Raw genomic sequence first — 9,199 nt, 5'->3', positions numbered from 1 at the left:
CACATTAGCTCGCTGTTTAACTGTCAGAGCTGAAGCATGTGATGCAAACTAATTTCCTGATTGGCGTGTCAGGCTAACCTGCAAACACTTCACAGGAAAAGGCAAATGTGCAGAAAGAGAGACAAAAGCAGCTTGATTCCTCTTTTCTTGGTTTGTTTTTAGAGGTCTGACTTTTCTTTTTTTAAGTGGGGAGGGGAAAAAAGGTTGTGATCACTGTTTGCAGGGGGTCCGGATCTCTCTCTGGCTCTTTGAGATGAGCTTTCCCTGGGGGTTTCATTAGCCCCGTTTTCCAGATAGGAACTGAAGCCAGGAGAGATTATAGGGGAAATTTTCAAAGACACAAAGGAGAATTACCCCCCAACTCCCGCTCCACTTCAATGGGAGTCAGGCACCAAATCACCCTTTGTGCTTTTGAACATCCCCCTAGTGCCAGAGCGCCTTACAAGCTTTATTTGTATAATGTATTTATCCCCCAACCCCCAATTTACAGGTGGGAACTCAGGCCCAGGGAGATTAAGTGACTTGCCCAAGGTCACAGAGAATGTCAGTGGCAGAGAAGGGAATCAGACCTTTGGGCAGGGACTGTCTTTTTGTTCTGTTCTTGTACAGCACCCACAACAGGGGGCTCCTGGTCCACAACTAGGGCTCCTAGGTGCTACAGAAACACAAATGAATATTAACCCTCCCCTGCAGCACAGCCCAGTGTCATAACCACAGTACCAGCCTCCCCCCGTCCTCACCCCCCCGCCCCCAGTTTCCTAGAAGCAGCGTGTTTTATGACACCTAACACATCAGATTATCTTGCAAAATCTTTGTCTAACTGCACCTGCTGAGTGGCTGAGCGAGAGCCTAGCTTTGTGAGCAGGTCCTGAGAGGTGCTGCCTAGCTACCATGCACATGCCGTCAGGCACAATTAGCCTGTGGAACTTGTTGCCGTCCTATGCCATTAAAACCAAGAGTTTAGCTATATTAAAAGAGGGATTAGAGACACTGGTACAGAAAATCCAGGGTTACAATAGTAAATATTAGAAATAGCCGAAGGAGAGATATAAACCCTCATGCTTCATGGCATAAGGAAATTCTGACTGTGGTCACTCAGCAGGTAAGTCCCTGGGCAGGTAATCCTGCAGCAGCAGGGTTCTTGCACCTCCCTCTAAAGAATCTTGGTACTTGCCGCTATCAGAGATAGGAGGCAGAGCCAACCTAGTATGACAGTTTCCTGGGTCCATTCTTGCTGACTGCAATGCGGGGAGAGGGCAAGCCACACCTTGCAAGATTGGGCCCAATTAACCCATTCTGGGGCTCCTGGAGGGGAGGCAGGTAATTAAGGACTAGAACCAAACTTGTAGGGCAAGAGAGAGTGAAGACCCAGGAGAGAGGTAGTTGGGGATTTCTGCGCTCTGGGAAAGGAACCGCAGAGTGGCCTACAGGAAGGAGCTTGTGCCCTAGGACAGTCCTGAAGGGTGAGGACAGTTGGGGACCCGGCCACTCCTAAAGCAGGGCAGGGAGAGGAGACTGCAGAGAAGAAACCCTGAGAGTCAGGGAAGAAGACCAGATCATTTGAGAGAGATGAAGAGGATTGAGCCTGGAAGAGCTGGAGTTTGGATATGGGACTCTTAGTGTGACCTGGCTGGAGAGCCAGGTCACTGCACAGATCGGCAGAGGAGGAGGGAGAGGCAGAGGGGCTGCAACACTGGGTCTTGCCCAGAAGGAGGGTCTCTGGGATAGTGAGGCTATAGGGTGACTACTGGGAGAGGAATAGTCAGCTGGTATGCATGCGTGTTTCACGTTGCCTGATGCGGTATGGCTGGATTGTGGGTTTGAGTCTCAGTTCCTCTGTTCCTGTGCTTGGGGCAGGGCTGCAGGGTGTTGTTAAGGTGGCTTTAAGCATCTCTGCACTCCGAGTTATGGGGTTGTTAAGGCACTTCTTCACCCCTGGTGCATGCTAGAGCAGCCTCGGGGCTGTTGTACCTTATGGTCTGCTTCCCATGCCCCCCGATTGACCATGGCAATGCTCTGGGGCCGCACACATCTGCTCCGTCTGCTGGGAGCAGAGGTGGGATAGAGCCCTTAGTCCCATTCTACAAAAGCCACAGAGCAGGGAGACCCCCAGCACAAGGAGTGTTCTCAGGGGCCTTTCCACCCACTTTAAGCCCCTATCCTAATGTAACCGAGAAGTGGTCCCGGTCAGTGCAATTTAAGGGCTTGATCCTCCAGTTATCTGGCAAACTGCCCACTGCAGTCGGTTGCCTGAGTACGGACTGAAGGATTGGGCCGAGTGGCTGAAAGGCTCCAGTTGCGTGGAGCAAGATGAGGTGCCTGCCTGTGGCTGGGGATTTGCCTGTGGAGTGATACTAGGTTGGGTATCTGCTGCAGTTAAAAGTGGTCTCATGGGAGACAAAAGTGCCAAGTTGGAGCCCCATGGCATTATTAACCTGTCGATGGCAGGGCTAGGCTGGGCCAGGCTCTTTAGGCCAGAGGGTCTCAAACTGGGAGGCAAAGAATGTATTTGGGGTGGGGGCACGAGAAGCTTTGGCAGGGGGGACGGGACATAACTGGTAAAGCCGATTCCTCCAGACACATCAGACTTGAGTGGTGCTGTGCATTTGACTGTCAGTGGTTCTGTGCATTGTGACAGATTTCTGTGACGCTTGCCTCGCATTATACAAAGTCTTTGCCATCGGTGCATGAATCCGTTGGCTACAACCCGGTGTGCACATTTCACTGAGATCATCGACCACCATCGCAGGGTGGCGTTTGCGGTTATTCCAATGGCTTGTTGGCGCTGTTTGCATCAACGCCTGGCTGTTGGTAATACTGCATGAGGGTTGCATGTTGATATACTTGTGTGGCATGTGTGTGTGTGTGTGTATTTGCATAAACTACAGACAGAAGTGGGGCACAATCAGAAAAGTGTGAACCGCTGCTCTGGGTGAACTCTGCTGCCACCCATTGGCAAGAAGGGGCAATGAAACCATGGGAAAATCTGTGCGTTTCCTGACGTTGTTCAGGCCCTGGGGTTCCCCTCTGTGCTAGAGAAGTTGGCGACTCTCTCTCCAGAATTGATGGCTTTGGGTTTTAACACTTTAGCCTCTTCTCAGTTTCAATTTCTGACCAGCAAGGGAAACTTTCTTGACTCTTGGTATTTGTATGATGGTAGCACCTAGAGACCCCAACGGTAGGGTGACCAGATGCCCTGATTTTATAGGGACAGTCCCAATATTTGTGGCTTTGTCTTATATAGGTGCCTATGGCCCCCCTATCCTCCATCCTGATTTTTCACACTTGCTATTTGGTCACCCTACCGGACGGGCGCCAGGCGCTGTACGGACACAAAGTAAGAGACAATCCCGGCCCAAAGAGCTAACAGTCTAAATGGCCAAATGGCTGGGAGAGGAAACAGGTGCAGAGAGGGGAAGTGACTTCATCCAGCAGGTTTGGGGCCAAGCTAGAAATCTATAGCTCCCCTTCCAGCGCCATATCTGATAGGCCGCCCTGCGTCTCCTTTCCCACCATCTTCTCTCTCTCCTTTTCCTTGCTTCCTCTTTCTCTCATCTCTTCCTTTCTCAGACTTTTGGTTCTCTAGGTGTTTACATGGGAGCCACCACCATGGTAGCTGAAAGAATTTCTCTCTCACATTACCCAAGAACTCTGTGATTAGACTCCCTGGCCAAACTCCCCTTCCCCACCCCTCCAAAGGGGGCAAATTTTAGTGAGGGACTGATTTTTACCTATACAATTTGTATAGTGGGGGTGGGGCTGAGAGCCATTGAACCAAACTGTAAACTCTGTGTATGATGGGAACCACTTCAAGCCAGGAGGTGCAGCAGCCCCCCTAGTTCCACAGCTCTGTCGGCAAGGGGCTTAGCTTGCTATAACTACATCTCTGGGGGTGTGGATTTCAGCCCTGACTGTTGTAGTTGCACCAGTAAGGGTCTGTACTGTAGACCAGACCTCAGTGTGTGCCCTGGGTGCCTGGGCCCTGGTGATGCTGAGACAAGACCATGGATTATATACGGCCAAATGCGGCCTACGTTCAGGAGCCCAGAGAACAGCAGGGGGAGCTCTGCCTGGTGGCAATCTCTGAAATCCCGTCACGAGGGGTCACTGTTGGAGCAGTTTAGACTCCTGGACAGGAACTGAGGTTGTTCTCTCTGCACCTTCGATGGACACATGGTCCTTGTATGATGCTGCTCTGGATGAGAGGGTTCTCCATGGCTCCCTCCCCCTCTGCATCTTCCTCTGTCCTTAAGGACAGCCCCTCACACTTACTTCCCCACTGCCAAAGGGCGACAGAGGCCATGTAAGTCCCTGAATCGCTGGGCTATCCCCATTTTACAGCTGGGGAAGCTGCCACATCGATATGGTGTGACTTACCACAGCTTGCAGAGCAAATCAGTGGCACAGCCAGGACTTGGAACCATGTCCCCTGAGTGCTGACCCCTGCTGTAACCACTAGGCAAGCCTTCCTCTCAACATTTAGTTCTACTCTCTGCCTCCCACTGCTCAGCGCTGGCAGCTAGGTCCTTTCAAAGAACAGGAATTAGCAGGGAAGAACAAATCTCTCTAGCTAGAGCAGTCCAGGAGAAAGCATCTTTTTGTTCTATGTTTGCGTGGATGTGGGTCGTGCTTCGTGATTGGGGCTCCCAGGTGCTCCTGCAATATGCAGAATAATGGGTCAAACGGGAAAAAAGAGAAGGATGGAAAGTAATGGACTCACAGGCTCAGATTCTGTTCATCTCCTGTAGCAGAGAATCAAGTGTGACCCATTGTATGTAGGCTGCCCAGAACTGGGCTGCCTAGGGGAAGAGGAACTCAGCAAATCTTGCATAATTGGTAATCTCTGGGGATGTAACTGCAAGTGACTACGGTTCTCTCCAGAGACATCAATGAAACCCCTGCAGCCAAGCACCCCCGCCCTTGTGGGATCTGGTATTGGATGTGAAATGTGCAACTTGGGCTACTGTGCTCTGCTAATTAATTATTTGAATTAATTGTTATTTCTATCATGGCAACCATGTGCCACATTTTCAAGCTTTTCTCCATTAAAAATGAGGACTAGAAACTTACTTTTTTCCCCCTCTTTCTTTATTGAGGAAAGTCGAAATTGTCATGTACTCACAGGATTCCAGCAGCTGAAGCTTTTTTAAAAAAATAAGTAAAAAATCCAACACCAAATACTGAGAGGGTTGGCAACACTGGAAATGTTATTTAACACATTAATAAAACGTGGTGGCAAAACCCACCGAAATTGGCAAGAGAAGGGCATGTGTAGGACCTGAGATTGCGTCCAACCCTCTTTAAAACTGGCTAGATTTCCAGCTGAGGGCACCAGCACCCCTTTAATCAGCTTGTTGGATCAGTCCCAAACTATTGCTCCAGGGAGGCAGACAGCCTGGGTCACACATACTGAGAGTGGAACAGCGTTAGGTTAATCAGCTCTGGATGTCCTCTCCTGAGAGAGGCACATGTGACTGTGTATCTCCAGGAGGAGTGAGCCTTCTGTCTGGGTGACTGTTGCCTTCCCTGGGAGCACAGAATACACACTCCCACTCAGGCACTGGGTTGAACTTGGTTCCTTATTCCTAGTTCCTTAGTCATAGTTCCCAGTTCCATATCTGTAGCCAACCAGGCCATGGGTGATGTGACAGGGTTAGGCCAGATGGCTACAAGAGAGTGGTCAAAGGTAGATACATTAGCTCCAGGTTAAGCAGGTCCCTTTTCCCTGGGTAAGATAACAGGGACTATTCCAGAACATTCAGGAACTTTCTAGAACTAATTAAGGCAGGCAGGCTAATTAGGACACCTGTAGCCAATTGGGAAGTTACCAGAATTAATTAAGGCTAATCAGGACACCTGGTATAAAAAGGCTCTCACTCCAGTTACTGAGGAGTGCGTAAGGAGCTGGGAGTGAGAGGCTGTGCTGCTGGAGAGAGAGGCTGGTGACATGGCCCACTACTTCTCACAAAGAAAGGCTTTGGGTCAGGGAGTGACGTGCCCCACCTCCTTCAAAACAGTCTGGTGGTTGTAGTGGTGACATAGTCCAAGAAGCATTTTGTCACCTACAGCTAGTCAAAACCCAGCTTCAACCTTAGTCAAGCCCCATTTGCTAAATAGAAGTGACAAGGAAGTGAGAGAGAATGAGAGAACAGACACATGGCAAATGTTAGTCCTGTGGCTTCAGGCAACACTGGAAGACGCTCAGATACCACCATGATGAATGCGGTAAAAAGACCTGTACAGAACGGAACAGCAAGTGGCAACATATTGCTTAGAAATTCAGCTTTGATGCAGGGAGTTACACATCCCAGCTGTGCCAGAACCAAGTGGCTGCTAGGACGGCTCACATAGGCTGACCCAAGAAGCAGTTTGTCACTTACAGCCAGTCAGTGTCCAGTTCCTTATTGGGATAATTAGTTGATACATCATTATTTACTAACATAAATTGTTCTAAAATTCGATCTCATTTAGAAATGTCACCGAAATAAAAATGTAATCTTACAGGGATGAATATTGTTAAAAAACTTGGCCTTTGAATAAGGAATCAGTTGTGGCACATGCTGGGTCTGCTCTTTGGGCCAGATCCTCAGCTGATGTAAATTGGTGCAGCTCCATTGAATGTAATGTGACCAGATCTCCAGCTGGCATAATCAAGTGCAATTCCATTGAACTCAGTGGTCCAGATAACTAGCCAGTGTAATCAGCATAGCTCCGGAAAAGTCAATGAGGCTGCACTGATTTATACCAGCTGAGAATCTAACCCTGGCCTGGAGTTGTTCCTTGTTATGGCTTCACCAATGCAACTCACTAACACAGACATGCTGCACTCATTTTAATTATGACTTGCCATGGTACAGCACCGTAGCTGACACGGTTTACACTGATGTAATGATTCTACACAGGGGTGGAGAGAACACACAGAGATAGGTGCTGGGGGAGTCTTGACATGGAAGAAGGAAGCGTTCTCTTGGTTTCTGAAATAGCCATGAAGATTATCAGGGTTGGGGTGACGTGTGCCTCCTGCCATGCAAACATCCTTACTCCCAGTCCTGTGCTCGGGCCGTCAGATCCAGCTGTCACACTCTTGATTGTCTTCAGATCCTTTCTGGAGATCTGTCTCTTAGCCCTGGATTACGATGAGCCCTGATCTGTCTCACAAAACAATCAGATGCTGCTGCTGGTTCTCCTTCCCATAACTAGGGCGTATGAACTGAAAGCCATCCCTTGCCCAACAATCTAGATGTGCTGCCTGCATGGCGGTACGGTGTAACCTACATCCTCTAACCCAGTGGTTCTCAGGACAAATTTTTTGGTGGCCTCAGAGTGCTGCTCTCACATTTTTTCCTAAAATGCTTGATTAGCTTTAGGAAAACCAAATAAATATGCACATAGACATGTCCAAATCATTGTCATTTATTTATTGCTAGCTAGTAAGTCTGGTGTGAAAAGTGCTATTAACAGACATGCAAGTATCACTTTTCACAGTAGACTTACGGAGCCATGGCAAGCCTGGGGCCAAATTAAGCCCTAGATGGAGGGTTGGAGGAGGCAGTGGGAGGCAGGGAAGATGGGGGTGGGGGACTGGAACCTGAAGCCCCGTGGCTGGAGAACAGGGCCCACAGATGGAGCCTGAAACTATGTGGATGGAGCCTGGGCCCTGCCACTGTGCAGCAAGAGCTCAGGGCTGGAGCCCGAAGCCCCGTGGCCAGAGCCAACTGCCCCACCGCCCCAGGGTTTGAAACCCAAAGCCTGAGCCCCACCACTTCTGGGGAGGTGGGGAACTCCCTGGCTGCCTGCTCCTCCACTCCAGCGTTGTGCCCCAGGTGTCCCCAGAGGGGGGCAGGGCCCAACCCCTGCTGCTGGCCCCAGCATCCAGGAGCAATGGAAAGGAGGAGGGGGCTCTACTTTGCCCTCCCCCCCATCACAGCCCAGGAGTCTGTGGCCCCAAGAAAAGCTGCTGGTGGCTGCATGTGGCCACGGTGGTTGCATCTGAGAAACAGCTGCTTTAACCCTTGTGTTTGCTTGGATTCACCAATCTGCTGTGAGGAACGTGGCCTGCCCACCAATAAACTGGGTTATGTTATGTCCCTGCAGAGCTGGCAGGAGGTTGCGAAGTGGTCTAAGCAGAAAGCAGGGGGCAAGGGGGCAAAAACTGATTCTTGTCTCCCCTTCTCCCCCCTGAAAGTTTTCATATGAAATTTCAGATTTCTGTTCCCTCCAGGGACAGTGAGCCACCTTCCCTATTGGTATCCAGACACCATGCTGATGGGTGTGATTGATGAAATAGATAGATTGGATTAGATGTGTATAGGGATAGATAGATAGATAGAGGGGGTGTGTGGGGATAGATAAAGGGGGTGGTTGGGGATAGACAGATGATATTGGGGTGTGTATGAGGATAGATAGATAGATTAGATAGAGTAGGGGTATGAGGATAGATAGAGTGGGGGTATGGGGATGGATAGAGTGGGGCTATGGGGATGGATGGATAGATAGTGTGGGAGTATGGGGATGGATAGATAGATAGATAGAGTGGGAGTATGGGGATAGATAGAGTGGGAGTATGGGGATGGATAGATAGAGTGGGGGTAGGGGGATGGATAGATAGAGTGGGGGGATGGGGATGGATAGATAGATAGCGTAGGAGTATGGGGATAGATAGATAGTGTGGGAGTATGGGGATAGATAGTGTGGGAGTATGGGGATGGATAGATAGCGTGGGAGTATGGGGATAGATGGATGGATGGATAGATAGAGTGGGGGTATGGGGATGGATTGGTGGATAGATCAAGTGGGGGTATGGGGATGGATAGACAGACAGACAAAGACCATGGTATCTCAGTAGTAAGGTTACATCTGTTAAGAAATGGTGTCAGCCACCCACAGTGTTCTGTCACCCGGCCCTCCCAGGCTGCGCCCTCATTAGGAGTCAGTCCTCACTACACGCCTGGATCACACCCAGGGTTACTCCTGGGAACGGGGATCTTAATTCCGTCGCCCTGGGAAAGTGACACACAAATGGGTCATGTGTGTTTGGGACCTGATTGGCGCTGGGAGCTGCTAGGGTTCTCCAGCACAATGAAGGTGCCCAGTAGTGATGGGATAATAAGGGGGGCTTGGATGGGATGCAGCCGACACTCCCAACTTCCACTAGAAGCAGCACCTTTTCCTGCCATTGGAAGCAACTTTCTGTCCAGCC

The sequence above is a fragment of the Chelonoidis abingdonii genome, chromosome 11 (genome assembly GCF_003597395.2).
Source record: "Chelonoidis abingdonii isolate Lonesome George chromosome 11, CheloAbing_2.0, whole genome shotgun sequence".
NCBI lineage: Eukaryota > Metazoa > Chordata > Testudines > Testudinidae > Chelonoidis > Chelonoidis abingdonii.
The sequence above is the reverse complement of the archived record's forward strand: the minus strand, read 5'-3'. Positions refer to the sequence as shown.